The following is a 15,391-nucleotide window of genomic DNA, read 5'->3' on the forward strand; positions in this document are numbered from 1 at the left end:
GGCTTCCAGCCGCGATCTATTTTTGTTCTATATAATATTCATTGCGGAAAAGCTTGATTCGCACAAATATCACGTGAAGAATGGAAGTAGTACTTCTATTGCGTTTTTGGTAATATTGGGAAATTCACTTCTTAGAGATAACCAAAACGCAGTAGTATCTATTGCTGAATGCTTTAGTTTTAAACCTCTGTCATTTCTTATATGTTAATTTGTCCTCTTTTGTAATCTTTAAATTTCCTAATTTATACGCGCAAGACAAACGTATCTCTTATCCAATCGAAGGATGATATGTCAAGTGAGAGAAAATATTTTTCAATATTTGTATTTAGTAATCTTAAGGTTTGTAAAATTAGATCTATTAGATTTTCACTCAGTTTGCACTTTTTCGTTAGTTCAAACATATTTACTGCATTTTCTTTTCTGATTCTTTCTTCTCAAAGCATTAGTTTTTCCTTGAATGCGTTAATTTTGTCAGCGGAAGTAAGAATGTTTTCACAGTCTCCCTGCATACTTTTATTAAGTGCATTTAAAGATTGAAATAAATCAACAAGAAATGCAACCTTACTGCACCACAGTCCGCGCGGTTAGTCTAGTGGCTTTGCGCTTCGCAACCATATGCCTGGAGAAGGAGTGTCCTGGGTTCGATTCCCGTCGCCGACGTGAGGAGCTTAAGGATCTTCCTCAGCCATAGCCAAGTTAGCCGATCTTGGGCGTGGACAGCAGGGTTTTTCCCCCCAGTTTATCTGGGATTTTTCATCCCGCAAGCAGGCAAACCGGCCCCCTGAACACACACGGATTTACAGCCATAAATACTTAACCCCCATGAGGGGGATCAACTAGCCCCAATAGGGACGGGGGGAAAGGGAGGAAACTCCATATGAATAAATAAAACTGCACCACAGTTCGTCGCTAAGAAAATCTGATAACTCAGATTGTTGGGAGTTGTCAAAAGATTAGAATTTCCTCTTTTAGTTCATAAAATCTTGATAAAATTCGTCCACGAGATAACCATCTCACTTCTGTATGGATTAACAACTGCGTGTAAGAAGCTTCCATTGAGGAGCATAGTGTTGCAAACAATCTCGATTGTAACGGCCTGGCTTTTATATAATTGACAATTTTGTTAGTCTCGTTTAGTACTTTTTTTTTTTTTAAGCTCAGGTACCAATGATTTTGACGCTGGTACTTCTCTGTGGAGAAAACAATGTGTAAAAATAATTCTAGGATTCTTATTTTGAACCAGTGTATCCACTCCTTTTACATTTCCTGCCATCGAGCGGACATCCATCCGTGCAAATATACTGATGCATGAATCCCAGAACAAGTTATGGCAATTAAAGTAATTATCAACAACATCAAAAATATATTGGCCCTTTGTTGTTTCCGGGATGGTCGACAAAATAAAAACTGTTCTATAATATCTTCCTTATAAATAAATCTACTGAAGGCTAGAAGTTGAGCTTTATCAGTTACATCAGTCGATTGGTTCATCTGAATAGCAAACATATCTGCTTCTTTAATTGAGATACCACTTGAAACTCAACATCTTTGGCCAAATCCTGAATACGTCGATAAATGGTGTTATCTGACTTAGGAATTTTTAAAATCACCTTTTCATATTCCTCGCCAAACATGATATTAAAATTTTACAGCATGTTGGCAGAATTACAGATTCTGCAATTGTGTGAGATTTCATTTCGTTAGCAACAATTTCTGCGATTGCATAACTGGCTTGTTGGGCTTTTTCGGACACAATTACAAATTTAGTCCATCTTTTTGCTTGAATAGTTTTATCCGGTACAAGTCTTTTAAAATATTCAGCCGGTTTTTCGCTCAAGTGAGCATGTTTCGATTGTAAATGTCTTTTTAATTTACTTGGAACTATAGCTTTATTTGCTAATTTTTCGCCACAAACTACGCATGTAGGACATGCGTAGTTTGTGGCGAAAATTTTTGTTACAGTTTTCAACATCATATTTGTGTGAGCTCGGTTTCTCAATATTAACCCATATAAAAACTAAAATGCATGAAAGACTTACTAATATTGACAAAGAGATAAAGGTAGCTATATCACATATTAGACCTGATATTGCTGCCACCTGCAAAAGCCAAGCTCAAGCATCGCATTAAAATAAGTTCCATTTTTATAAAAGGCAAGTCCAGGTATATCTTTATTGTTTAGTTTTATGACCCTAATGCTCTTGGTGTTCCCCACATTTTTCTTATAATCAAAAGTGTTCCATGACTCTGAAAAGGATAAGAACCACTGGTTTAGATTGACGACCAAACTGATTGCCCTGTTCCCTTAATTAACTGTTATTATTAAGAGATCTCCAGAGAGTCGTGAACTCATACAGGGAGGCACTTTTCACACCAGGTGCCATACCTGTTCTTGAATTCATTCATGCTACTTGCACACAGGATTCAACAGCAATCCATTCCAATCACGCACCACTCTATGAGAGAAAAATCTAGCTCTCACCTCTTTCCTGACAACATTCTCAACGTCCAAGGATGCGCTTGCATCCTTTCCCCACTCTCCATAAAATTAAAAATTCCATTTACCGAAATTCTGTATGATCCTTTCAGAAGTTGGTATGTCTCAATCATATCCTACTTTCTCCTGTTTGCTCATGTCTACAAATTCTCAATCTTCATAATCTGTATTCTGCAATTCAGATATCATTTTGGGCACTCTCTCTTTCTCTCCATAGTATCAGAATCTTCACGGAAACCTGTAGACCAGACATGTGCACAATAGTCCCAGTTAGATAAAGAGGGAAAATGGCTTCCTTATCTTTACATGTCGAGGTTTGTTTCAGCATTGCAATTATTCTCTAGTCGTTAGAATTTTTGCTATGACCCTTAAACTTCAGTTTCCTATCCACTAAAACTCCGAGATCCCTAGCTTGATTAGTTTCTTCTAGCATAATCCCACTAATATAATACGACTTTGGATATCTAATGATGCCAAACAGCACACGTAAGGCTACAGCCTTACATTTATTAACATTGAACTGACAACCATATTCACATGTCCACAATTCCACCCTATTCAAATCATTCTGCAAGTACTGCATATCAGCAGCACTCCTGGTTACCTTACCTATCTTTGCATCACTGGCAAACAGCTGTATGTCACATGTAAAATCCTTCCCAATGATATTAATGTATAGACTGAATAACAACAGACTAAGGACTGATCCTTGTGGTACACCTGATACAGCGAATAGGTCAGCGAGTTCAATGTTGCATATACCAGGTTGATAGCTTTAGCAAAATGGGCACTCATTAGTTTAACAATCACTTTTGCATCAGTTACCTGCATACCATCTGCATTTAGTAGTTATTCTTTCAAATTCATCCTATCTTTTACTTGCAGAGCAAGTTTCTTTTCATACTCAGCTTTCTGTACAACACTTGTGACTCTTCTGGCCTGCTTCTTATAATTATCTTAACTGACACCATCCTTATGAACAAGGTAATCCTTCCACATAATTTTCTTACAAATGAAAAAAAAAAAAAACCAGCCCATGCCTTTTATTCCCTTATAGAGAGTAGACAAGGCCTTTATACCCTATCTAGTTTTTTTGGAGACTGAGTGGTCAGTTCAATCTCCACGGGTAGCCAATCAGAGATAGCTGGCCTATATCTATCACTAATTATAGCAGCCACCGATGAAGTGCTGCCATCTCTTGGTACCTAACCCTAACAAGATATGTTACTGTCTGAAATGATGTGGGTACTACGATCGATTGTCTCGAGTTTACGGGATGAAAAACCCGCTTGTCGGCGGCAGAGATAGATTAACTCGGGAATCGTTCGAAGAAAGGTTAGAAAAAGTTCCTTCAGTCAGCGACTAGACTTGAACTTAAGTCTAGTCACTTCGTGCAACAGAGTGCAGAGGATGCAAGCGCCACTTCCACTGAGCTACACAGGCCTTTTTCTTACAAATGGCTTGCTTAATTAGATTACACATCTATTTCGCTCCTCTATTTATGCTTCAAACTTTAGGGACACATCGTTTAAGTATTTTTAAACACCCAATGTCGATATCATTCCCATCCAACAATTGATACCATAGCACAGAACCCTGAATACTCTTCAGGTGGTCATAATTTGCTGCTTTGCAGTTCAGCATGCAACCTTTTATGAAATGGGACATTCAGGAACTTAGCCACTTCCCAAGTGAGTACCGCATGATCACTGTCATCAAACAGAGGCAAAATCGTTACATCTTTAACTGAAACTCTCTCTCTCTCTCTGACGTTATAATCAGATCTAACAATATAACCATGAGTTCCTTCTGTCATATGCTGCTTGAGGTAGTTGTCTTGCAACAGCTCAATTCAGTTTCATTCTTCTCATGTGATTTCACAGCCACCCAATCAATGTTTGGATAATTTAAGTCTGTCATTATGATTGCTCTTTTCACACCCATCATATTTAACCTTGTTGGATTCCACATCACACCAGACGGCTTCAAAGTCACTGGCATATGAAAAACTGTTACTAATATTGCAGTCATAGGTCTCAACTCGAACTGGATTCGGGTCATCTCATATCATTAGCAACACACCCCCTTCTCTCCTTTTTAAAAATGCTATACCCTTTGCACTCAATACCAGGTAATATATCTGCTTCTGACAGCCAGGTCTCATTAATGCCTAAAACATGAAGTCTCAATATATTAACCAAGGCAACAGACTACTCTTTTGTTTGTGATATTTCTAGCATTCATGTACAGACATAAGTTACCTGCATGCTCTTTTGTATACTCTTGTCTGTGGTCTGCATGACACAGTTTGACAACTTGCAGATCTCTGTTCTTATGCAACATCCCTACAGGTCAGAACTGGACGAAGACAGAATCATTCTCTCTTCATAATCATTTCCATAATAATAACCATTCCATCATTAACACAGTTACCTAAAATTTACGCTCTTACACAGATTTTCACAATTCCTCCCATGAGAATTCAGTTTCCCTGACTATGTGACAGGGCTCATATCAATAATTTTTCGAGACTCCTGATGCCAAACATATTCAATTGTAGGCCGTCCCTCTTATACAAATTCAAGTTTGTATAGCCGGCCTGGTTGGCATATCTGCTCTCCAACCAACAGGCTGTGGGTTCGAATCCTGACGTGAGCATGTATGTTTGTGATCGTCTGTGAAAATACTAGTGGTGGAAGATGGCGTTGGTGTAGTTGGTGGATTGAGTGGTGGAGGCAGAATCTTCCCTCAAACTCGCATCCATTACTTCACCACAACCTATAGATTGAATCATATCGAGGTAGTGTACTAATGATTTTTTACTTTCTCACACTTCACTCTCACTTCTTTCAACAACCTTTTCATATCCTCTCTCATAATGAATTTATCGCTAGTTAAGTCTTTGGCACCTACAGGGCCGTCGCCATATTAGATCACGCCCTGAGGCAAATAATTAAATATTGAACGTGATGGATTGTAAGGCAAAAATATAAGAAAATCTCCAATTACTATTTTGTTTTTATTACAAGAAAAACATTAATGCAAAATGATTACATAATATTAATTAAATGTTTGCTCTACGGGGATATCGCACAATAAAACTGTTTATAAGTTCTAAATTTAAATTATAAGCTACGTGCGCCTCTATCGATATAGTTGCTATACCAACTCATCTTTCTTGCTGTTCGCAAATAATTTTTAGTCAACTGATTAAGTTTAGAAAAACTTCTTTCAGCACTTGCAACGCCCTTATTAAGCGGCGCCGTGAGGCAGGCTGCCCGTATGCCACACCCTGTCGACGGTACTGGGTACCTACCAGAATTACGACCTCATTTACTTCTCTTTTGTTTTTCAATTACTTGCGTTGTATTTTTAACTTTCACTACGGAAAAACTTGACGTTATAGCCCGCTCTTCAATGCCGTGTTTTATGATAGCTGTAACACCAATTTGTGCATCGTCTGCGTATCCAAAGTAAATAAATGTTTTTTTTTAGGTCATTTTGTCACGTGTATGGCTGCTTGCAATTGTGGAGGGGAGAGAGAGAAAAGCAGTGATTTGTATACGACAGTAGTCTAGAACCCAAGGTGCGCTATGATCGAGCCATGCTTGTAAGGCTAATTAATATGTATATAGATTAGCGTGTATTCTGGTCAGATTGCCTGTTTTGCGAAAAACTATCTCCGAGTGACATAAAATGCGAATTTTAAGCATGGCATTTATGACGATCGAGTTGCTGTCACTTTTTTTTTTAAGCGGAGGCTACTAATACGATGCATGATCTGCAATATGTTTTCAGTTGCATGTATTTCCAGCCACTGACAGTTGTAACTAAGGATGTTTCGAGAATGTTGTTTCCCGGATTATGTTGACGAAATTGAAACTAATAAGTAACTTTTAAGAAATGCATAGCAGTTGAAGATTACGTCTTTAACTACACCGACAAAACTGTCGTGTTTTACATTTGAAAGATAATTAAAACTGATGAAAAGTATTTGAAGTATGGATATGCAGGAATAAGTGTTAAAATTTTATTTTTCCAATACTAACTAGCCAGATCTAAAACTACTTAAAATTTGGTGATTCAGATATGTAATAAATATAATATACACACACAATAAATTTTTATCAGCCTTCGAGCTCAGTTAGAAACTGAACTCGAATTTTTTACATTTTTCACTCAAAATGTAGTGACTGTATGCTAAATTATACATCTGCGATAACTACCAAAATCGATTTGTTCCCCGCAGTTCATATGTACCACAGACATCTGAATAAATGTTTTCGACATACCTAAGAAAATGCCAAAAAGAAACCTGCCTCTTTACTCTTTTTTTCAACATTCGTGTCTCCGTGCAATTAAGCATCCAAACGACAATACGGATGAAAATATCACTTAATTTATGTATCGTTTCCATGTTATTTCAGTAGTATTCAAATAGTATTTAAATTTCAATGGCCAAGCGTAAACATGCAAATAAATACAGAGATGCGAAAATGATTGCCATGTAGTCTCAAATGGATTTCGAGTAAAAATGAAAATTCAATGAACAGTTATTCAATATATATAACTGTTCCATTAAAAATAAATACTTAAAGCTATACTGCGAAAAATTAATGAGCCATATTACACTTAAAAAGTATACATACATTCAATTATTCTTCTCTGATGTTTTCTAAGTAAAAGAATTGTGTAACTCGTGATCGGATTTTTATTTATTTATACTTCCAAGTACTCATTTGAACTGAATGGTTTCAGAGAAGCATTTTCTGCAACAATGAGTAAACAACAATTCCACAGTTATCGTGTGGATGTTCTAACATACACGTGAAACATCTTTATCAACAGTCTGTTGTTATAAACAGAAATAAACACTAAAAAACCGGTTATATAAAAGAAGAGGCAATTGAATAAAATGAATCTGTTTTAATAAAATTAAAAATGTCTTAACTGAATATACAATTTCGAATAGTTTCTGTAGTTCAGTGGGTAACAACGATACCCTTTGGTAGAAAGTCCTGGATTCGAATCCAGTCTAGGTTGTGAAGAACATTTATAAAGGGCTTCTCAAATGAGTTCGCCAGACTTCTACTTCTAGACCCTTGTGATCAAGTTTCTCACTGCAGACTTGTTCAGATTTAAGTGCTGCTTCTATATGCTAATAAAGAACTTGAGTGGTTTATTAACAATAGAGAAGTAAAAACATTGAATATTTCAATACAGCATTTCGCCTAACCGTAACGGGCATTTAAAGATCAAAACTACAAAGCAATCTGAATTAGAACACAAAATATCTAAGCAAACATCCCAAATGTTTTGACTTCTGGCAAAGTCAGAAGTTTTTTTTTTTTTTTTATACAGTATCGCAGATTGTTCGGAAGGTTTAACATTCATATTTGTTTTTCTTCCATCTAAGAGTAAGTAAGGTGTCACGCAGCACACGATCTGCTACTCCAGTTTACCGTGTTGGTTCCCAACTATTGTTATCTTCGTTTCACTGCAGATTTGCCAGACTGTTTATAATTCGAGAGTTTAAAGTGACAATATAGTTTGTATACTCCAGGTAATAATACTAGTGAACTTTATCTTTTGTTGGGCGGATAGAGGAAACTAGTTTTGGTATTGGTTTATCGGCAGTATGTAATTAGTATTTAATGTTTTCTCCCCAGGGATTCCTTTAATAAAATTAAGTATTACTGTTTTGGAGTGATCTAATTGCTCGTTATTAGTTTCTCTGCTAGTAGGTACAATTCGATAAGTTTTTAAGGATTTCAGCAATTATTAAAAATATATTCAATTCGTTATGGAGTATATGTGTTCTCTAATTCTCCTTTTTCCTAACATGGAATTTAGGCCAAGTGACCTGTTCCGGTCTCATGCCATCTCTTTCTTGATCTTCCGATTCTTCTTTTTCCACTTATTTTGTATCTGTATAATATTTTGGGTAGTCTGCTGTTGTCCATTCGATTTAAATGTTCTAGCCATTTTTGTTTATACTGTCTTATGTAGTAATTAATTGGTTTTATTTTCAGGGATTGTAAGATTTCTTCATTTGTTTAGTGGTATATATGTGCATATATATATATATATATATATATATATATATATATATATATATATATATATATATATATATATATTCATTTCAGCAAATAGCTTTGTGTGCTAATGTTTTTATTATGCCGTATAGTGGTGTGAATTACTGTGCAAGTAACGTGTGGGTTTTATGTAAATAATATAAGGGATCGCTATCTAGAACAGGGGGCGGAAAACAAGGACCGGATTTAGCCCACAGCCGATTATTATACGGTCCGCGAGCTATGGCAATATGATAAATAATAGTTTTCAGAAGGCCTTTTCTATCAGCAAAAAAAAAAAAGCCAAATGGAAAAATTCAACGCTCTTTACGAAAACAGTTATAAGTCAAGACCTAATCTGCCAGATAATACAGTAATCTTCAATTTCCCCGACCACGTTTTAACAAAACCGGAAGTTAGCATACTAAAGAAAGGGTTCAATTTTGCTATTGTCCTAGACCCAATTCCTAAAGTGGACATCAGGGGCGAATTCTGGTCTTGAAATTCACGCTTGCTCTTATCATTTTAGGCAGTGAGAGGTGTGATTGAAGTCTGATTATCGGAATAATGATTTACAGTACTGACCATTTAAAACTACTGTATATATTTAGAAATTTATTTACATTTAATCATACAAATACAACATTTATTTTACAAATGATTTTCTATCTTTTTCAATTTAGCTACTCAAATACAAATTCTACCATACAGTTCTTCTTTATGAACTGGTCAATAACATCGTCATAAAAAGTTGGTTGTAACTTAATATTTCCCAAGCAACACGCACTTGTAAAGGCTGGATGAAGCTCAATGGCTGGAGCTACTTTGACTGCGTATGGCCTTGTGTTTAAGACGACGTGAAGGGAGCGAAAATGGCTATGCGCGCGCATGAAATCACACTGCTGCAGCGAAGAAATGGAAGTTCCTACAATCGAGCAAGACAAAGTAGCTTTGACTAGACGAGCGAACATCGGCCTTCGATCCACAACGCAAAGCTCAATTATTGCCGCGCAAGCTTAAAACGTCTTCTGTCTACAAAAATAAAAGCCTAACTGGAATGCTTATAAATGCATGCATTTATTAACAAATAAATATTACTTCTTTCTTAGTTAATGAGCTTGCGCAGCAAGCATAGAGAATTCGCCACTGGTGGACATCATATGTAACATAGAAAAGGCAGTTTCATCATTACCGGAACCCATAGCAAATGATCTCAGACTGAAAAGCGCCATTATTCTCTCATCTTCAAAAGCTCCAAACACTAATATCACACCTTTAGAAAAAAGAGTTACGCTATGTTTAGTTTGAAGAAAAATAGAGAAATTATCATCTTAAAAGCAGATAAAGGAAACTCTACAGTTGTCTTAAACACCAGAGATTATATGAGAAAGATCACAGACTTACTCGCTGACACATCTACCTATCGTGCATTAGATTCAGACCCCACAGGAAAAAATCACAATGAAACACAAACAACTTGTTACGTAATATGGACAGCTGGCCAACAGATTTAAAACGAAGATTGAAGTCGTCACATCCACTAACGCTGCGACTATATGACTCTCCCAAAGTGCACACAAATGGAATACCGCTGCGCCCTATAGTGGATGGAATTAATTCTCCCACATACTTATTATCGAAACACCTCGCAAGTCCCCTTAAGGCACACATCCTAATTCGGATACCTACATAAAAATTCACATTTCATTGATAAACTGAAGAACATCTCGATCTTCGAAACAGACATTCTTCAAAGCCTGGATGTAATATCCTTATTATATGGTAAAACACAGAAAAAGATCTTTTTTTGATTTTCTTACCAAGATCAACTCCTTCCATCACAAAATAAAGTTCACCTTAGAACTTGAGAAGGACAAATGGATGGACATATCAGCCTTGCAGTCTACCGCAAACCAACCAACACAGGCCGATACTTGCACTTCACATCTTCGCACCACATTCCTCAAAAACTAAGCATCGTACATATGCTAAAAAAATAGGGCCTCTCGCATCTGAGAAAGATCTCAAAGATGAACTATCCCACATATCAAAAACCCTGATAGACAATGGCTACCCAAAAAATTTATCCATAAGATACTTTTTTGCGATCTCCCCCCCACAACAACAATATGAGTAAATACGTTATAAATCCACCATCGCTTTTCCATATGTTGGGGCAGTTTCTAAAAAGATTGCTACACGCCTCAAGCCACATGAAATAAGAGAGACTTTTAAACCTTTAAAGATTATCTAACATTTTTTAAGATCTCCGAAGGATAGTCATGCCTTCTTCAAATATGCCGGTGTCTATAACATCCCCTGTTCGTGTGGATTAAATTACATTGGTCAGACCTCAAGAAGTTTGGAAATTACTAAAAAAGAACACGTAGGTGATGGTAAACAACAACAGAGAAGATCTGGGGGTTAGCCCTTCATTTCGAGACAAATCATACCATAGAATGGGACAAAAGCTCCATACCCTATTTAGAGGAAGATTTGCGCTCCCTTCACATAAAAGAAGCCATAACAGTCATCTGTTCTAAACCAAACCTGAATAGAAACCAAGGATTAATTCTAGCTGATATTTGGAAGACCCTCATAAGATCATTAAGCACACCAGAGTTAAATTTCGCTGCTAATTACAGAACGTTCCTGCATAACAGCAGTTGACATCACACACGCTCCTTGCGTTTTATGTACGCGTTCTTCTGTATTTATAAAATATAATTGTATTCGGTTCATTCGGAGGTAATCTAATCAACTGATTCGATTACCTCCCTACCATCGGCATTCTTTCAAATCATTCTGCAATATACATTTTGTCTTTTACTTGCAACATATTGAAAAAATTGTTCGGGATTCTCTTTTGCCTGCATGGCTAATGTTCTTTCATAATCCGCTTTTGCTTTTCTTACCACACTGGTTACCCTTCTGGCCTGCGCTTTATACTATTCATGGTATAAAGTATATATAGGTATACGTTCATGTGCCTGCCGGTCACCTTTCTCCTTAAATTCCCTCCACAGTTGTTTCTTTATTTGCAGCTCAAGCTTAATGGTGTTATTCATCCATTTAACTCCTACTTGATTTATTATTCGGTCTCTAGGTATACAGTCAGCCACTGCTTCATGCAAACACTTTTTAACCGCCTCCCATTCAACTTCTAGCCCTTGCAGTTGTACATGCCATGGCACTGTACCAATCAATCTCCTAAGCTTGTCATCATACTTTCCAGCCCGATAATTCCACATTTACCCTGTCTTAATTGTAAATTCCACACCTTTAGCCACCTCCCAAGTCAAGACCCTATGATCACTCTCACCAACTGGTGGCAACGTGGTCATATTCATTACAGCCAAATTCTCAGATGCAATTACTAGGTCAAGCACTCTCTGACCCCTAGTATTTTCCATTACATGCTGTCACAGATAGTTATCCCTTAATAACCGCATAAAATCCAATTCCTTCCTCCCATGTGTCCTCTCCTCCTTCCAATCAATGTTACCATAGCTGCTGTATATTTTGTTCTGCTAGTCTCAATCTCACACCAAATAGCCTCAAATGAGCTCCTTTCACTATCCTGCGATACAACTTCAATTCTCCTTGGCTGCAGCTCATCAGCTATCATCAATAACACTCCTTCCCCCATTTTATTCTCCGTCACTCCTGAACACACCATACCCCTCATATTCAATCCCACTAGCTATATCATCTTCTGTCAGTCATGTTTCACTAATGCCAATAACCTGTGGCCTGGAAGTGTCAACCAAGGCCAAAAATTCTTCCTTCTTGTTCCTAATACTTCTGGCATTAGTATACATGAATTGCATAAGCCCATTTGTCCCATTCCTATTTGGATGCCTTGTACTAACTATCCCATTCTGATTTGTTGTCCTTTGTACTTGCTCTAGTTTCCGTGGATTATGCACATCCACTTCATTCAACAACACCTTTTCAAGTCTCCATACACCAAATCCATTCAAATGTAAACCATCCATCTTATATAAATCTTTTCGCCCATCGAACTCACTCCACACATTCACAAATTCCACACCACTTCTCCTGCATAATCCGCGCAGTCATTAGCAATTTTGGCCCTCCTCCTATACTCTTCATTGTCATCGTGGCAACAGACTCACCATCCTAACTCTCTCACTGTTCTCTTTTGCTACCTCAAGTAATTCCTTCAAATCCCGTCTCATAACCATTTTGTCTCCTTTCAAATCATTCGTTCCTGCTACTACTATCAATTCTTTCACCCTCTGCTTTTGCATTCTAACTGACTTGCTTACATCCTTAACGTTCGCACCAGGTTGGTATGATTTTACAACACTCGCTCTTTCAATTTGTTTACACTCACTATCATACTCTTATTTTTCTTATAATACTTTTGCCATTTATTAGTTGCTATGCTCGGTAAACAACGGTTTTTTGCCAACGGGTCCAGCTGCCGATTTGCCCTATGTATCGCTCCACGTAATCACATAATGTATTACTATAAGGCGAAACAGCGCTTATATGCGAAACTGATACTGAGGGAAAAGCATTTCGATGATAGCTAACATTTTAAATCATATATAATGTTGAACTGTGCGTATGCTTCCCAAGCTGTAAAAGATTCAAACAAGATGTGGGATCTCCATTACCACAGACAATTGCACAAGACACCCTTTCTGGTCTCAAAATACAGCTACAATATGTTGCTTGACCTTGATGGAATTGCAAAATAAATAACTATCTTAAATTCCACTTAATTATGCCATCGTTTTATTACCGTTTCCACCAAACCTTCAACTGGAAATGATTAATCTGCAATACAATGACATGCTAAAAGACAAATGCCAAAAAAGAGAATCTGAAAGAATTCTATAAATCCCTTCCAAGTGGCCAATATACTTGATTGAAATCTTTTTCTTGTGGATTAATTTCGACATTTGTCACTGCTACCTGTGTGAAGAATTTCCAACGATGATATAATATAAGTAAAATCTCGTTACAGATCAGCAGGAATTGCAAGAATAGAGTGATGTTAATTCTAGGCACTTGTGCAAGAATGTACAAGTGCATTCTAGCACAAGTGGTAATAGTGCCCGTTGTGGCAGAAGGAACTGTGTAATGTGTACTTTGGGTAGTTGATGAGTTGCCAGCTAGATTTCTGCTAGGAATAGCAATTCTGGTTTAGATGACTGCATGTGGTAGTGGTGCACGTCGTTTATGTTGCTGTTTAGGCCACCAATGTTGCTTAAGTGAATACAGAATGTTTTTTTTTTTTTTTTTTTTTTTTTTTTTTGTGGGAGAAATTTTATGATTCACAGTAAAATCTTGTTCCTTTGAGTTGTAACCAACTGTATATGGAAATGAAGAGATAATAAGGAATAGGGGCATGCAACAAGAGGTGACTAACCTGCAAACTTACCGCCCACACAGAGAACCTAGACTCCTGTCCCCATGTAGCATTAACAGTTCCTCTTGCAGCTAATGTAAGCAGTCTCACTTCAGCCACAAACTAGCAAGGTGGCAGCAAGATTTGATACTAGACAATCAAGAGGCCTACCGGTTCATTACTAACCAGCAACAGAACAGTTTTATTGCTGTACCCTCAAGTAGGGGAGGACATGAGCCCCCTACAGTGTAATTGGCATGTTGCTGAGGGGTCACTCACACTGTATGTGGGAAGAGAGAGGGAATCAGAAACCAGAGTCCTTGGTCTAGAGACTAACGTGGCTGCAAGCCACTTTAGACCTTCAATAAGCAAGGTGATGGTATTTCACTGGATGATGACAAACATCTATCTCCTTAAGTGGGTAGAGAGTGAAGAGTGCGAGATCTCACAACAAGGAGATTATGCCTTTCTCAGAAATTTTCTTTACCGGCTTGGTTGGCCGAGTAGTTAGCGTATCCACTCTCCAGCCAAAAAGCTGCAGGTTCAAATCCCACCCTGGGCATGGATGTTTGTGATTGTCTGTGGAAATACCAGTGGTGGTGGGAGGTAGATGGGGCTGGTGTAGTAGCAGTTGTTACATGCTACCTCTGAACTTATTCACAATTTCCTCATCCTAATGGAATCCAGGTAATCAAATCTGCATTCAGTAATCCAGATGTGACCTTACTGAAGCCTCATAAAGGGAAATAATAAATTCTTCCTGTCTGCCAGTGTGTTCTTCAACCAAGTAATCAGATGTGCTTTTTTGGACACAGTAATTTGTCCTCTAAACTTCAACTTCCTGTTCAAAATCACCCCAAATCCTCATCAATTTCCTAAATTCAATTTAAACAGTACTTACTACACAGCTTGTGATTTCTCATCTACAGTCATGGTCATACACCTGCCACATTAAAGTGGCAGCTATTCTTTTGCACTGTCAATTTAAGTCATCTGCAGTATATAGTCTTCGATGACTATTGCTCTTTCCAGTTGTGTCATTTGCAAACAACTGAATATTTCCCATTAAATCATTTCCTATATTATGGATGTACAAATTAAATTGCAGCACCCAGAGTATAGTGCATGGTACACCATTAGGCACCCATCTTCTCCTGGATACAATTACTCCATATACTACTCTAATGTACTTCTGACATGAACCACTTTCTTAGCCATACCAACAGCAGCTTATCCAATCCCATTTCCTCCAGTATTTAGGTGCTAGAGTTCTATGTCCTATCCTGGTGAATGTCTTTGCAAAGACAACAGTATCACTATATAGCCATTTACTTTATTCAACTCAATCACGCGTATTATAAAAGGCAAAAAAAAAGTACTGAGGAAAGACTTTATAAAACCTTATAAAACTGTCTATTCCTACATAGCAAAATA

General features: G+C 37.4%; 1 protein-coding gene across 6 annotated transcripts in view; it reads right to left on the reverse strand.

Annotated features, from left to right (window-relative positions):
• Nucleotides 1–15,391, reverse strand: part of Ae2 (anion exchange protein Ae2) — an 834,322-nt gene that overhangs the window by 620,005 nt on the left and 198,926 nt on the right. Inside the window, exon 1 of one of the 6 annotated variants that reach the window (XM_090404849.1) lies at nt 7,147–7,242. The exons of 4 other annotated variants lie outside the window; for them this stretch is intronic. The gene's annotated coding sequence lies outside the window, so the exon portion shown is untranslated. Of the gene's footprint in view, nt 1–7,146; nt 7,243–15,391 lie in introns of those variants that run through there. One more of the 6 variants, XM_090404847.1, reaches the window with a different exon arrangement.

Source organism: Typopeltis vanoorti, chromosome 15, assembly GCF_054136105.1.
Source record: "Typopeltis vanoorti isolate ZY-2024b chromosome 15, IOZ_Tvanoo_1.0, whole genome shotgun sequence".
In the NCBI taxonomy this organism is placed as follows: domain Eukaryota; kingdom Metazoa; phylum Arthropoda; class Arachnida; order Uropygi; family Thelyphonidae; genus Typopeltis; species Typopeltis vanoorti.